Genomic DNA, 15,572 nt, shown 5'->3' on the forward strand with positions numbered 1-15,572 from the left:
TTCACCAGCTTCTTCACGGATGTTCTTAGTTCACCTTCCATGAGATATTGACCTTGAAAGAGAGGTGATAAAAGCCATGCAGGCAGCACTGTGACAAGGAGACACAACTGATCTCCAGTACTTGTCACAGCCCTCGTGCCACATGTCACCACCTTTTCCCTTGGACCTGTCCTTTGAGTCCATCTCAGCTGCAGCCAGCGCTGGTTGATTTATTATAAACACTGACGTTCAGTGCTGCTGTGCTTTCTGGAAATGGATCTGCAGGGTTGAGGACAGAAAGTTTATGATGAAGTGAGAGTGGAAATGGGAAATAAGTTTTTAAGATGGTAGGGTTTCAGACAAAGAAGGATATGTGATGAATCTTTTGTTCTCTTCCACCACATGTTCAGAAGAAGGGATTAATAACTGATCACAGCTAAGAAACTAGCAAAATTATTGCTACCATCCTCTTGTCATATTCAGAAGATGGGATGCCTAATTTTTTTTTTATTAAATCAATTCATGTGAAAGGAAAACTGAAACAAATAATCAGCATGGATCTTGGAAGAAGGCGTTTCAGAAAATATTTTATAGCAAAGAACAGCCCTTCTGCCATCCAGCTGTTGATTTTGTTTTAACAATTCATGAAAGTTGAACCTCTGCAGCTTCTTTTCTTTTTTTCCATTCCAGAAACCTTGTGGACATTTCTCCTTTAATTCTGAGCCCACTCATGAGCTGGGAATTCTTTTCCCAACATGTGAGTGTGAATGATATGAGTGGAGATTGCACTACTACTTACCTCTTCTCCTGATACTTGCTATTTGCCTAACTCTTCCTGAGAGCAACAAAAGAAGCCTTTTCTCTTTCATGGGTTTATTTGGACCTGTGAAAACCAGACTCAGTCTCCCATGCATTTATAAAGTCTTCTGCAGAATGGAAGGACTTTGTCTAGTATGAAGAAACTCTGAAATCAGGAGTCACCAATTTGTCTGATACAGAAAGAATTAGGAGTCTCACTTGCACTTGCACCTCCAGGGATCCTGGACAACCAAAAAGCCACCAAAAATACATGATGCAACATGGTCTCGCTCTTCCAACCTGGGTAGAAGGACAACAGGAAAATGGCCACCATGGCTCCAGCCAAATCATAAAAGGTTAATGCAGGTGCTATGGAAAGCAGATAAATAAGAAGCTGTGTCTTTGTTTTCCTGTATGGGTATATTGTGCCTGTAGACTCAATTTTGGATTTCATAGGCCAAATACGACTCTTTGAAGTTATGGGAAATGCCTTGGTCTCTTCAATCACATTCTTTTTGATTTACTTATTAATGTCATTTGTGATGTGACATAAAAGCACCCAGCAAGCTGTTATACTCCCTTCAACAAACAGCCACGCATATGCTCAACAGCCATGGCAGTGATGATCCTTAATCAAATCTTATGATTTAGTTTTCCTATACTAAAACCCATATATTCCTGCAGCACTATCAGTGAACAGTGGGGGAGATTGGCTCTATCAGTCACCAGCATGGAAGAACATCCCAGTCCACCAGCACAGAAGCCTGAGATTGAAGATTCTATCTCTGCTCCATTTCAACAGCATGTTTTCCTAAAAATGAAGAGAAGGGGGGGAAAAAAAGGAACCTAGCACAGACATTATTTGATTGACCCTTCTGGCACTTGAACAGGCTCCTGTGTTGACAATTAAAGAGATTCACCCCAGCTCACTGCCTCAAAGCACTGCATCCTAAATGAACTAAATATTTTGGTCCAGGATTTGCTGCCAGAAGTGCTGCTTTCCAAGCACTCATTGCCATTTGCATCCCAATGTTTGCAAAAGCAGTTAAAATTAAAGAAATACTTCTATTCCTTCATCTTAAAATTAGTTATCTCAAAACTAAGGTTTCCATTTACAGTCATTAAACAGACAATTCAGAAACTCTTTTCTCCCAGACACTTAAGACTTCTTGGACGGGAAGCTGAGGAGTCTCTGCTGATTAGACAGAGCAACTATATGACCAGCTTAGTTGAGATATTTAGAGCTTGCCTTTGAGAACCCTTGGTCAGGGTTACCAAACGGACATGGAGCTCCAACGGGTGGAGTGATGGGTCAAATAGAAAAGGACTTGTACAAAAGGAACTTTAAAGTGGATTAGAGGTCTGATGCTTTTCTCTTGAAAAGCATCTGAGAATTGGTGCTACAGATCCAATGTTTTGCACTCACAAGAGATGTATCCTCACTGGCCATGGACTTGTCCATTTCCACCTTCCAAAACCCCCCTCAGCAAAATCCCATCAAATTGTTTGTCAGGAATGATTATCTACAACTATGCAAGAGCAAATCATTGCACCTTCATGACTCCAAGATGAACAAGAATAGCAATACCTCATTCCTGAGGTAAATCTTTGTTCACCAACGTGCTTGTTAACTTTTTCAGGAGTTTCGACCTCTGCTCTTCGTACATAGTGAATAGTCTAGTGAGGCTCTGAGTGCAGATGAACTTTTCTAATACAGGTGATCATATTGATAATACCCATTTCTGTTGTGTATTGCCCTTGCACACCTCAAAAGCTGTCTGTATAACTTAGTTATATTGTTTTGCTAAATGTAATCCCACCCGGTGCAACATGAACAATTAGTGCTGTGTCAAGAGAGAAGAAACTGCTGTGAACGCTTGAGCTACTGCAGCTATTGCTACAGTTGAGATTCGGTCTGACTGCTTTACATCCAAATTTTCGGTCGGTATTTTGCTATTACTCTTGGAAAGACTCCAAAATAAACCTGATAAAGTCCTGAACATCACAAAAGATGCGTTCTTCCACATACTTGTAAATCATTTTTGGCACACTTCCCCATTTTAGTAATTGCATATTTCTCCCAAGTTCCCCGCACATTGCCCATAGATACAAGCTTTGCATGATCTGCCATTTAATTCAGAAAACTGCAGCAAGTCATTGCATGAACCTTATGTTAGACAGTAGAGCAATTCAATACTAAAGCACTGTTTAGGTCCCTGCATGGTTTTCTTGATGGATGTTACATTGCTGATTTATTTTTATGTATTATTTATATCGGGATAGTGCCTAGAGGCCCCAGTCAGGGGCAGGACCCCTTAGTGCTGCATATACTATGAAGGAGGATGCAAGAGCCTCTCCTCCTTGCAGCTTATAGTCTAAACACATGATGAATGACACCAGATGGATAAAACATTCAGAGGGAGCAGTTATTAATACAGTAACATTCAGAGCACAACAGCTACTTGGCTATATATAGGCAACGTGGTGTTACTGTCACTTTTGTCCATTTTCTCTCTGTCGTCTGTATTGTGTTCCACAACCTGCAGCAACCTATGGACAAGCATGTCTGAAGCTCTGGGAACTTTCATTACCCACATCAGGCACCTCAGTGAGATTCAGAGGATGTAAACCAGAGGAAAGAGGTAGGTACTTACAGAGGAGGACTCAGAGCACCTGAATTAGGGCACAAAGTAGATGATGTGAATTCACAGGTTTGAAGTGACTCATGGGAAGGATTAGGACTTTGGGTGTTAAGAGAGTACAGAAAGAAGCTGACCTCAGTGCAATTCACATAATCTCTCTCTTTATCCCCTTACACATTGACAGTGTAGAATATAGGCATATGAGTTTCTGCAGCAGGAACAGCCAAGAGTCCTTATGGTGTCCAGGAACATAGTGCTTAGTTCAAGTTCAGTCTCTCTGGGGATCCAGCAATGGGTGCATCTCCCATCTAACTCACTAAGTCTCACTTAGGTTGAAGATGGGCTTTTCAGCTCATAGCCTTGTGACCCAAATACTTGTCTTAAATTAGGGAGTACTTACTTCACACCCTAATCTGAGTCAGGATTGCTTTACACCCAGATAAAATCCCCACCATGTTTAAGTCCTCTGTGCAAACTCTAAATCCCCCTCTAAGTTCTTAGGACTGTTCAGCTCTGATTTCCAAAGTAATAGGTGTTGGGTCTGCAAGGTTAAGTAAAAACAATAAACCTAAACTACTGCAAATACTTCTGAATTCGGCATATTTTAGACATTCCCAAGCATAAATCTAGTCCAGTATCATACTGGAGATCCACAGGCTCTCTGACACCAGGTTCCTTGTCCCTGAAGTGACTGCTCACTCATCCCTGCCTCTTCATCAATACATGAGCAAGAAGACAAGGGCTGAATAGCAGAGGTTTTCTTCCCTTCCACACAGAGCCAGTGAAGCAGGAAAGTGGAAGCAGTTGTGAGGGAAATCAGATTCCAGCTGTGTGAAGATGAGCTATGAAGAGGCTAGAGGTGGGAGTTATCAAAACAAGAGGGACAAAGCCTGAAAGAAGGCCTCTTATTTCAAGAGTGCGAACCAAAAAATAGTAAACTACCCACAAAGAGACATTGCTGTCCCGCAGGGTAATTAATGTAATAGTACAAGGGAAGACTCTGACACTGAGTCATGCTTACAGCAGGATAAACTAATTAAGCTTCTTTTTCTTTGAAATGAGAACTTGTGACACTACATGGGTTAGCAGGGACCTCAAATAGGCCATCTTGGTCTTCCTCATGTATCTGTATTGCTTCACGTTTCCTCAGATCCCCACCATCCTACAGCTTTACACAAAGACTTCCAATAGTTCCCATAGAAGGTCTCAGAATTTTTGTAGCTCTTCTCTGAATAACTTTAATTTTCCCACATTTTTTCTTTAAATTCACAATGCCCATAACTGTATTTCTGCTGAGGATCAATCCTTTTCAAGGAGGTAGTTAACACCTAGATCTAACAGAGTATTTCCAACCACCAGGAGGCTGCTGCATGAAAGCAAGAGATATTTGGAGTAAATTGCCAAAAGAGCTCGGCTCCCATTTTGTTATTGAGGTCTAGATTTTCAAGAGTAGCATTAGGTAACTTGGAACATGTAGGCTGCACTGGATACAATATTTAATTTATTAGTAATACGTAACAGTATTGGGATGTTTGGGAGTCTGCATAAGGACTGCTTCATGGAAAGAGAAGTGGGAGCTCTATCTTGTAGTTAGTTGTTAGTAAAAGACTTCCTGAATGTTTCAAAAAAAAGAATAGGGAAAAAACACAAGTTCTTTGAGGTGGTTTCCGTAATTCTTTTAAAAGAACATTTCAGCAAACACATTCATTAAAGACATTTTTTCCCTTTAAAATCAAGCTGAGTTGATTTTATTTGATCCCTTTATTCTTAAGATAACATTTATCTTGCCTAATTTCAACCATCTAAAATTCAAGCATTGTCTTGGCTCCCTCCAGAGAGGGTGAAGACAGGCACTGCTGGGGTGAATTGATCCCCTGGCTCAGATACTGCGTTGCCCTTGGGAGCACCTCATCCCTGTACTGAAAACAGAGGAAGATTAGGTGACCACCTTACATTTCAGACAAGTGAAATAAATCCCATCTTAATTAGTTTTTCTACTCTCTGTACTTGCACGGTTCCCATTGTTACAGCATCTGAACATCCATGCTTTTCAAACCTGTCATTCTCACACTCCTAATGACAAAGGTCAATTTTTACTCATTTACAGACATATACAGCTGAGGCAGGTAGAGATCAAGATCTAGACCTGCAAAGGTATTTAGCAAGCTAGTTGTCTAAATTATGTGGTTTTCAGTCAGCTGACTAACACTCAGTGATGTAGACAAAGAAGTGGCAGTTGGGTGCCCTTAGGAATTTGCTAGGATCTAAGCAGAAATGACTTGCCTAAGGACATATGTCATGGAATTAACCCTAGGTCTCCTGAGCTGCTGTCCTAACCTTTGGAATGTCCTTAACATCAAACAAATCCTCTGCTGCTTTTTGAATAAAACTTTTGAAGTATTTACAGTCATGTCTTCTTTGTCAAAGTCAAACAAGATATGCACACTCAAAGCCTTTCATTTTTCCTTATAAATCAAACCTGACTCAAAGCCTCCCCTCTCGTTTTTATTGTTCTTTAAGCTCTCCTTAGATCTTAGCAGTAATAGCACAATGAGGCCAAAATTCCAGGTTGGATTTTTTAGGTGTTACTGTGATACAAGTAAACACAGGAACTGCAGCACAGAGTTGGATCTTTCACTAAAATTGGTGAAAATACTATATTAACTTCAATAATCACTGGGATCTACTCTGGTATGCAGCACCTGAGCACTGTGAATCACAGTACAGTGCATTGTTATTGTATCTCTTGCACTTATAGAAATAATTGACCAAGAAATACTTAGGGCATGTGTCCATGAGAGTCCAGACACAGTAAGATGTGAATTAGCAGCACACTGGCTGCTCTGCAGTCACATCATACAGAGGTGTGTATTAGAAGACTTTTAATTAGGAAGCAACTTCACTTCAACAGCAGCCGTAGGGCACACGCCCTGCAACAGGTCATGCAGAGACTTAGAGTGAGAAGATACCACTGCACACTGTTACTGTAGTTGAACAGCCCACTGACTTCCTTGTGTAGACAAACCTTATCAGCCCAGAGCAGGCTTCAGTATTGGGTGATATGTGTTTCTTAGAATAATCTTTGGGAGAACTGCTGAATGCTAAGCATGTCCTCTGGAACTTGCACCTGGGTCACAATAAGGGTCAATTTCTAAAATAGGCTCTGTTCCTTTCATCTGGGAAGATTTTTTTTTTAATTGTCTCAATGAGGTGAAACAGAAAAGATAGTTTCTGTAGGAAGAGAGAGGTGTCAGTCCCGTACTATTCAAACAAATGGCAAGATAAAACACTATTTATGGTATTACTCAAGTGCAGTTCTCCCCTCCTAGGATAGCAGCCTTGATCCCTGACTAATCAAAACAAACCTCTATCAACCTTGAATTATCATCAAAGCCTGTCCATGTTTTGTTTTCAGAAGCCATACGCCTGTGGGAAACATACAGGTAAAGTATTATTAATCTTTTGAGAATGATGTTTAAATAACTGTAAAAGGTTTTCCAGACTTCAAATTATTAGAGGCCCATTTGATTATCCCCAATATTAAATAGACCACTGAAACCTTACACAGTTACTCTCATTTTGAATCCAGTAGCTTGTTTATGGACTAGCTCTTATCATCCAAATAGGATTCAGTTTCTGGGGATACCCAGAACATCCTTTATATGGAATCGCCTTGTCCATCTTCTGAAGCTGAAAAAGTTAAAACTCCTACACCGAAATGACAATGTTCTGCCCAATCACCCAGCTTCAGAACAAGAAAACATGCTTGTTCTTTGTCAGGGTTTCCAACCTGTGTCTTGTTCCTCACAAGAGGAACAAATTTCTTCTGAGTTTTATGAACACAGAGAATCCCTCGCACCACTATATCTCTGTAGGCAAATGAAGAATAAGTGCTTAGGCAGCAAACACTGCCAAAAACTCAAATGCCCATTTTGGGACTTTATCCCAGCCTAACAGAATAGCAGGAGGTGGAAATGACAGCTACACAAGAAAAGACACCCTTGGGACTGAGATCACATCTTCAACTTGAGCATGTCCAAAAAGAGCTCTGAACAATTGCTGCAGCCTTCACAGCATAGCTGGGTTTTCTTTCTGAGCAGTGGCACACACAGGCTAAGCCTGGGAAGATTTACATAATATGATATACTTGTAACTCAGACCAGATCCCATGAGTGGGAAAAAGGCTACTGATCTTATAGGAGAAAACACTGGAGACACTGACTGAGGATCTTGAATCCATCTGAACATAACACTCACAGAGTCTTTCAGTGGCTCTTCAGAACAAACTGTTTCCTCATTGTCAATCATTAATTTCTCCATTCTCTGTCAGCACCTTTTCAGCTGTTCTTACTGCTTATGCTCACACCTCTTCTCCCATGTGGCTCAAAACAGAATGGAGTCAGCATAATTTAAACAGGGTCATGCTTTCCAAGCATCAAAATGCTATTTTGCTGAGAAAAGAATGAAAACAAATAGTACAGTGCCTACTGCAAGGCCTTGTGAGATTCCCCCAGGGCCATCACAACAGGCCACTGTAATCTCTGCTGATGCTTGCACCAAAGATAACAACACTGCTTGTATTCAAAGCTACTGTGTCCCAGTTATTCTGGCCTTACACACTACTTCACTTACAAAGATGAGTGCAGCACTTTATGGATAGTCTAACAGTTTATCTTGGAGGTGTCAGGTCCCACTTTCCATTGTGTCATGTTGAATTCCTGGATGGAAAACAAAGCACAATGAATCTGAACACATTCCAAAATGCTCTTCTCACATCACTTCAGTGGCATTTACCATGTTTGCAGGGAAAGGAAGGAAGGAAGGAAAGCACAGAAAGGATGGAAAGTACTTTTATTTTTTTTTTAATACCAGTTATTAGAGCAGATTTTATTACTCTCAAAACAGGTTTGAAAGCTAGCATAAAAATAGAAATAAAGCCTGTCTTTACTAAGAAAATTACTATCCATATTTCACCACTGATCAACTGCAGAACAGCTGTGCCTGTTGTATCAGTTATCACAAAGGCATTTCTAACATTGTCATGAAAACCTGACACAAGACCTGAAATCTGTCTGAATTCTCTCCCTTTAACAGCTCAACACCCCACATGTAAGATTGCTAGTGAGTGGAGTATCCCTGGGGAGTGAGGGGTTTTCATCATGTCAGGACCATTTCTGGGAATTGACAGGATACGGGATAATTGTGCTTGAAGCTTTTACAAAAGCACAAGAGAGAGTTAAACTGTAGGAAGGAGATGAAATTTCAGAGGGGAAAAGAGTTCGAAAGCAGGAGAAGCTCGTCCTGTGCCTTGAAACCTGGAGAACTGATGCTGCAAAGAGGTGAGGATGGGCAATTCCAGTTAGGAGAGACCAAGCCCTTGTGCCCAGGATGTGCTGGCAGTAGCACAGACCAGTAAAATGGAAAAAACAAGGCTAAACTACACAGAATCTCACCTTGGCTGTTAAACTGAGTAAGACAATTGCATTCTGCTTTTTTTTTTTTCCTTGTTTTGAAACCAGATGTTTGGAATTAGGAGAGAAAAACTCCCTGCACTGTTTGCTGCACGTACCTCCTGCTTTTCTGTCAGGCTGTGCAAAGCTCCAGAAATTGGCATGGGAGCTTTCAGCAGTGTATTGTGCACAAGTATTTATTCTTCATCCTTACACATCAACGTACAACAGCAACGAATTGAGAAAAAAAACAATCCTTCCATCATTTCATCCCTTTAGGAGCCAAAGCACAGTAACTCATCTATCACCAAGTAGGAAGGATTTGATTTTAAGTACCATTGAAGAGATAACTGTCTGTGTTATGAGTTTCATAATGGTGCTCATGATGCCATTTAGGAAAGTAATGAGCTGTAGCAAAGTCACAGGAAGCAAAGGACACAGGAGCTTCAGGCTCCTGAGGACATCATAGTAATTGATCTGTACTTAAAGTGTAAAACTCTCTAGGGAAGTTAAAAAAAACAAAACCAAAACCAAAACCTAAAAACTAAATTACAGATATGTGATTTTTTCAGACAGATACTTTGAGAATATCTGTCCACCATTTCCCCCTTCCAATTTATTTTATTTTTTGAGTTTAATAAATCTTCAGCCTGAGCACTTTATAATGATTTTATCTAAAAGTGGAAAATCTGCCCGTGCGAAAACTCCCTTAATTTCACTGAAAGTTGAACAGGTTATAGGGGTGTTATATTGGGGAAGATATTTCTTTTCCACAGATCCATTTTTTACTTTTTTAAAGCTGAGGCAGCTTTATGAGATGAAAATATCTGCTTTTTGTAGATGTCACTAGAGGACTATAAACACCAAATCGTAACTCCAGAACAAACCTGTACACTGCAGACAGTATTACCCAGGACACTCATCTTGAAAAGACAGACAGAACAGAGCAGAAGAGCTAAATGCACTTTTCCTTCTAGAGAGAGCACCTAAAAGATGCTTAAGCCTGAACAATGTTATTAACTCCCTCAGATGCATCAATTCTCTCACTTTTTCCTCAGTTAGGTGGGGCTGACATTCCAAAAATTACATCTAGTCAGCTTTTCCTTAAAGCCTCTAAAGCTTTAAGTTCAACTTGCAAAATAATAAATCGGGTCTTAAAATAAACACCTTGGATTTCATCAGGTCTGAGAAAACCTCAGTTCTGACAAGATTACAGATTGTATAAGACAGCAGATCAACTGACCACAATGATTCAGGCAGTAGCTATGTAAAGCATCCTTGCCTATTAAAATTTTTATAGACAAAAGATCAGATTAATAACAGAGATTTATGATATTAACTGACTCTTCAGTCAGCCAGGTTCAACATTCAAAACCAGGACAAAACCTCTCTTCTGCTGTTTCCAGGTTTTAGATGTAGCCAAACCTGCTTAATATCATGTCCCCATGGCACCTGGGCCACTGGGTGCACATGCAATAGAGCTGGGATTGTTCCAAACTGCTGGGATTGTTCCAAACTGCTCAGTGCCTGTGGTGTTCAGAAACAGGCATTGCTTTGCCCACCTCCCTTGCAAAGCTGGGGTGGGTTCCAATCATGCCCAGTTCTCCCACACACTGAAGGTAGATGATCCACCTCTCCCAACACCTTTTATCAGCAGCCCCAGGGTTAGTACACTCCTAGGGGAACAGGCAGGATTGGGCTCCTAATGGTTAATTCAATGGTATAGCTCAGTAACAGATAGAAAATATCAACATTGATACCAAAACATTAATGGGAACAGATTCAGTAGGAGAAATCTTATCCCTGGAAGATGATGCAGCAACTATGCCAAGTCACATTCTCTCTCTGTTGGGCCTTTGACAACAGAGCACTTCTAAAAAGGTGGAATCGAGGTGGCTGAGAAAGCCACACTGCCCAGCACCAGTAACATCACTACTCAGACCTGCACTGGAAACTGCCCTTCCAGGTCACCTCAGCACCTGAATCACTGAAATATGTGCTATCGAACTTTTTTTACAATTTATTTTATTTAAAATATTATCACAAGGAAAAGACTGACCCTACATAGTCATGGACTAACCTGCTGACCCTACCTGCTGGGAGAGCTCAGGCTCAGGATCCCAAATAAACCTGCAGCACAGGGTTTAAGCTGCAGAATTCGCTTCCTAACTTTCTATAGGATGGCTTACACAACCTTTCCTCATGACTTGTGGCTTTTGGGGATCCCGCCTCAATCACCCCAGCAGTGCACAAGAAATGATAGCACTTGCTTAGTACTTCAGTCTCTAGCTGCTCTTTTCAACTCTTCTCTCCAAATGTTTTTGATGTATATCACTAACTTAAATCTATGCTTTCCCTTTTCAGCTTTCAGACCTTCTCTGTTGTTCTAAAGATATAGGACTGCCCTTAGCTATTACAAATCACTCTCTAATTTCAGTTATGCATCTCTAATTTACACCAACTGAAGATACTGCTTGTTATATCTTGATTTTTTTGGAACATAATGATGTTGTGTGCTACCTTCATTCCCATGGACACTGTCCAATTCCTCAGTGAAGCAGTTTCATCTGCAAGCTGTAGCAGAAGTTTGCTCCTCAGTCCCAGAGTACTCTACATGAAGGGGATGAGTACAGGAGCTTGTGCTAAAATAAAATCCACCCATCTGTGGAGAGCTTTCCTGTCATTAAAATGATCATTATGAGACCCCCTGACCCAGGACTACTTTTACAGGATCCCATTCAGGAATAATACTTTTAAAACTCTGAAATGAAGACACACAGATTTAAAAAAAATATTGACCTAAAAAAAAGGCTCATTACAAAATAAATGGTATTACATCTCACCTTTAGGAAGGGGATAGAAGTAATAAAGATATCTGCTTGTATTGGCTCACTCTTTATGCTTTGATTTCTGTTCCTTTCAATTGATCCATTTCTCCAAGTTAACTACTTACAATATTTTGCTCTTACATAGCAAACTGGATGTTAATGTGCTGAGGTACATTAACAGATGTAAGATCTGAACTGTGTGTTCTGCTTCTTGGTAAGTTTGTGTTTCTGCATAGTATTCCTAACAGATTTTTTTTCTTTCTTTTGAAGACAAGTTCTGCTCCAGCTGAAAAACAAAGGCTTAGTCTCCAACTCAAAGTATTACATGGCTCAATGGATCCAAGAATTCCAGGTTTGTTCATGTGTAGACTTCGTGTATCTAGAAAATCCTCCAACTTACTTACAATACACCTCCCCAGAATAAAGTGGATTTTTTGAGGTTGTATTGTTCAGAAATTAATGTGCTAAACTAAGGAGGTCATAGGAACCAAAAGTCAGGTTAATTCAATGTAATTAATTTATTGCATCATTAGGCCAAATATGCTATTTATCTTGCACAGCAGGGGATCTCATAATGCCATTAGAAATTCAACTTTACCCTGATGTTTATATCACTCAACAACAACAATAAAACCAGGCTGAGACTTCTCTTTATTCTGTGAAATAAAATTGCTTTTGTGACTTGAGGAACCCACATCTCTTCATTCTTCTGTGCTTGCTGACTCTTGCCCTACACCATGGTTGAAAATGGGGTTTGTTTTTTTTTTTTAATTGGATACATCACCACTGCTAAACACAGGAGGACCCATGAAAGAAGTAAGTAACACTGAAAGAGGGTAGGTTTAGATTAGACATTAAGAAGAAATTCTTTACTGTAAGGGTACTGGAACACATTGCCCAGAGAAGCCATGGATGCCACATCCCTGGAAGTGTTCAAGGCCAGGTTGGACAGGGCTTGGAGCAACCTGGTCTAGTGGAAGGTGCCCCTGCTCATGGCAGGGGGGTAGGAACTTTATCTTCAAGGTCCCTTCCAACCCAAACCCAAATTCTATGATCCTATGATAATTCTGTGATTTTTGTCAGGGTCCTCCTGACACCACTGAAATATAGCTAATGAATTAATAAAAACTTCTCTCAGTGAGAAAAGGTCCACTCCTTGTAACTAATGACTATATAAACGTAAGTGATATATTTGTTCCTGTGTCTCCTCTGATTTCTATTAAACAACAATGGATCTCCAGAGACGCAACACACGATCACTCTGCTAGTAGGGTATAGTATAGTAGCAGCTTTGAAGATTTATGTCCTTAATAAAGGTTTTCAAGCACCTGCTTAAAAAAAGAAATAAGACATAAAATTAAGTAAAGGATTAGTAATTTATATGCGGGTGAAACATTTCTTTCAGAAGTAAGAGAATGGATATAGGAATGTTATATCCTGCAAAGCTACAGATTACGATAGTGCAGAGAACTTTACAGTCAGGGCTGCTTCCTACTGTAAATCTTGGAGAAAAGGAACTGCATTTGCAAATCTACCATTACTTATCATTGCCCTTTATTTTATTTCTCTCTCTCAAAGTGGAGATCTTTAGATACCAGAGGATATTACGAGCACTTTTCCTTTATTACACTGTTTTAAAACCTTTTAGTAAAAGCCTTCATAAAACCTCATATATGTGCATTATAAAATTACAGGGAATAAGTTCCATATGAAAAATTCATCATATTTCTTCTTGCTATTTTTTAGCAGAGATTTTGACATTAAGCATGAGAGCAACAGACATTGTTTTAATTCTTCATTGTGGAAGGGAAAAACAAAAAAATCAACTTTTTGCTTTTGGTTAAGAAAGAATTTTTTACATACTCCTTCTTTGCAGTCTCTCCCTTGCAAAACCAAAAAAGGATTTTAGACGGGCAAAAAGTAACCACAATTATATGGAGTGTGTCATTGATAAATTCCAGGGGAATATAACAAGCTAGGTAGGCACATACCATTAGATCTAGCTGTTCAAAATCTTAAAATTCTAGCCAAGATTAAACTAAAATATTTGGCAACATCAGCCCCCAGGACTGCACTCAACTTTTAAAAGGCTTGATCTCACTCTAGATTTAGACTTCAGGAAAGTAACTCTTTCAAGAGAGCATTTTACACAGCAGTCTATCTTTAAACATGTGCTTAAGTCCCTTGAAGTCACTAAGTACAGATGGACTGAGAACAGGCGCAAGTCTTTCATTTCATGACAGCCTTAGTTTTGTATAATTTTAGTTAATCCTAGGCTTTCTGTTCCCAGTGCATTCAGTCCTGAGTTATGTTGACACAAGATGAGATCAGACTCAGAGCTGCAGTGTCTTCAGGAATTTTAGAAAAGGATGTTCCAGGAGAATGGGTAACTTCTCTTTCTTTTTGGAGAAAAAAAAGAGAGCAACAACAACAACCTGGCACATCTTTGCAGTATGTTTAGATGTTACAGAGCTTTTAGCCTCTCTTCTGCTGCATGACATCTGATTCCTGCAAGTCTCCTGATTCACTGACCAACTAAATTGGAAACAGTTTAATTATGGTTATTTATTTTGCTTTTAAACTGACCACATTATAAGAAAAACTCACATAACTCGTCTTTCTGTTTATAAAAGCCCAGGAAGAAAAATATGCAAAGATGTACAAAAAGGATACATGTTACTGAAAGCTGAGTAATATGTACAGTGTGAAATTCATGCAGTGCAGAAAGTCCTCACGAGTTACAGGTCTCCATATACATATAAGCTCTAAAGCATGAATTTGTCTTTAGCCATATATATCCTGAAACCTTTAGGTTTTGTCCTGTAAATTAAGATTGAAAATAAATACCTCTAATGTCCTGTGCTAAGTCTCACCAGGGAAGTTATTAGGTAAACTGTCAGGTGCCAGCAGAGCTCTGAACATTAATCATATTTTCCAGTTATGTTGTGGGGAAGTGCAATGACTTAGTTAAGGCCAGTATAATATCCTAGGCTTAAATACCACACCCATCACACTGATAGTCAAATTGAGTCAATGATTTAACCCAGATGGGAATCCAGGTTCTTCTTGGCTTGCTGTTATCTGTTCTGCCCATTAGATTATGTGACTTCCATAAATTATTTTGCAGTTCCCGTTAAAAGAAAATAAATCCACATGATGCTAAATGCTACCTCCCAGCTGTAATGCAAATTGGAATTTTGGACCACAGCACTGCTCCCTGACTCATTCTGGATCCCCTCCATGTGATGTTGGATCCATCTAAGCTGGAGAGAGTAGAATAGAAGGGCTGTGTTTTTTTCCTTGACTTTTTTTTTTCCTATCACCCACTGTCAGATAACACGTGGATGTTGTCACAGCATGTCTCTAGAATGTGAAAAATAACAATACCAGAGAGGGGCCTTTCTGAATACACAAGGATAGAAAGGATAAGATAAAAGGACTAAAGATTTATATGGGGATCATTTAAATAATGACTCACTGCCATTGCTGAGTTTATAAAATATATAAAATCCAGACAGAAATGTTGGGGTGAGGGGAAACTATGTTAAGAAGTGCAACAGAGGTGGAGAACTGCAAAAAAGTTAAAAATAGCACACCCATGGAGCAAAATTTCCTTCACACATAGCTTAAATACAGTCACTACACTTCAAGCCTTTTGCACATGGCTTTACTACGAGCTTCTCTGTTGCTTGTTTGCAGTTGGAGAAAATCCAGAAAGCAAGGAAAACAAACACATCACACGTTCCCTGCCTCTATTTGATTTAATGACACTGAGCACACACCTTTGGCTTTTTCCAGGGGTTAAAAAGACAAAGGGCCAAATATAGCTCCGGCGATCCCGCAGGCTGCCTTGCCAGGAGAGTGCGGTGGGAAAG

General features: G+C 39.8%; 1 protein-coding gene across 4 annotated transcripts in view; it reads right to left on the minus strand.

The window, feature by feature from the left end:
* The window catches only part of SEMA3D (semaphorin 3D), a 143,812-nt gene that overhangs the window by 124,025 nt on the left and 4,215 nt on the right, over positions 1-15,572 (minus strand). Inside the window, exon 1 of one of the 4 annotated variants that reach the window (XM_027679484.1) lies at positions 3,432-3,496. The exons of the other annotated variants lie outside the window; for them this stretch is intronic. The gene's annotated coding sequence lies outside the window, so the exon portion shown is untranslated. Of the gene's footprint in view, positions 1-3,431; positions 3,497-15,572 lie in introns of those variants that run through there. 4 annotated transcript variants of the gene reach the window in all.

This window comes from Neopelma chrysocephalum, unplaced genomic scaffold (genome assembly GCF_003984885.1).
Source record: "Neopelma chrysocephalum unplaced genomic scaffold, ASM398488v2 Primary Assembly neopelma1_45, whole genome shotgun sequence".
In the NCBI taxonomy this organism is placed as follows: Eukaryota; Metazoa; Chordata; class Aves; order Passeriformes; family Pipridae; genus Neopelma; species Neopelma chrysocephalum.